The sequence below is a fragment of the Molossus molossus genome, unplaced genomic scaffold (assembly GCF_014108415.1).
Source record: "Molossus molossus isolate mMolMol1 unplaced genomic scaffold, mMolMol1.p scaffold_m16_p_5, whole genome shotgun sequence".
In the NCBI taxonomy this organism is placed as follows: Eukaryota; Metazoa; Chordata; class Mammalia; order Chiroptera; family Molossidae; genus Molossus; species Molossus molossus.
Window position 1 is genome coordinate 63,795,838 of NW_023425388.1, and position 1,355 is coordinate 63,797,192.

Genomic DNA, 1,355 nt, shown 5'->3' on the forward strand with positions numbered 1-1,355 from the left:
ACTTTGGCAAGGCAATGCACATTACCATTTCTACAATGTAACAGCACAGAGATTTTAAATGCATCTTTATTTTTCAGAATCTTCACTATTCAGAACGTGTAAAATGAAGCAGAGTTTTAAATAAAATGCTATGCCAAAACACAGTTTCTTAGAAAGACCTGATGGGAAGGAAGGAAATTGCACATGACTAATACTTATCAGTGCTTACAGTTGACATGAACTATAGTTTTAAAAGAATAAAAATACTCACGACTTCAACATTTCCTTACAAAAGTATACTTGGCCATAAAATAAAAATCTGGAAAACCGTGACTATTGAAAAAGTAAAAGGCAAAACAGTTTCTTTTATTAAAATTAATACAGCCCTGGCCGGTTTGGCTCAGCGATTAGAGCATCGGCCTGCGGTCCAGAGAGGCCCAGGTTCGGTTCCGGCTAAGGGCACGTGCCTCGGTTGCAGTTTGTCCCTGGCCCTGGATGGGTCGTGCGGGTGGCAACCACTCGATGTGTTCCTTTCACATGGATGTTTCTCTCTCTCTCTCTCCCTTCCACTCTATCTGAACAAAAAATGGAAAAAAAAATGTCCTTGGGTGAGGATAAAAAAAAAAACGTAATACAACCTTTACATGGTAAGAATTGTTTTAAAATGCACAGAACACTTCCTAAGTGAATTCATCCCACACACTCGTGTTTTGACATTGCATAGACCCACCAGGTTGCAGAGCTGGGACCCTCCAGCATCACCTCAGTGCAGGCGATTTGAAGCCCCCTTCCTGTACCTGTCCCTGTTTGCACCATGACTCCTGCCAGGAGACGCATTTGCCTAGGCTCATGGGGAGTCACAGGAAGAGGAGCACCGGCTGTCACCTGGGTCTTAGAGGTGCTGTTCTCAGATCAGGTCCTGGAGCTGGGAGGAATCTCAATCCTCAGTCCCCTGGGACAGTCCTGACCCACTGTCCTACTTAGAGCCCAGAAGCAGGTGCCAGGGCAGCCTGCCAGAGTGTGATTTACCTCTGGCAGCCAGAACTTCTTGGGTCCCACTGTACTGGTTTTAGCCCAAAAGCCATTCCCAGGAAGGACCCAGGTCCCAACAGGGTCCTTGTTTTTCCACAGACTGAAAAGGAGTTGGGGCTTCAGTGAGCTTGGACTGCGAGGAGGAAACTGGGGAAGGCAGGACACTCAAGGTCAAGAGGGAGGCCCAAGGCTGAGGCAAGGGTCACCTCTAGGAACCCCAGGGAATGGGGTGAGGGGAGCCTGTTTGGCACACGAGGCCCCCCGTGTGGAGAGTGGCGACTATAGGACTATTCAAGGCTCCCACACCAGCAGCTGCCTCTGCTGTTTCTGCAGCCCCCCGTTCT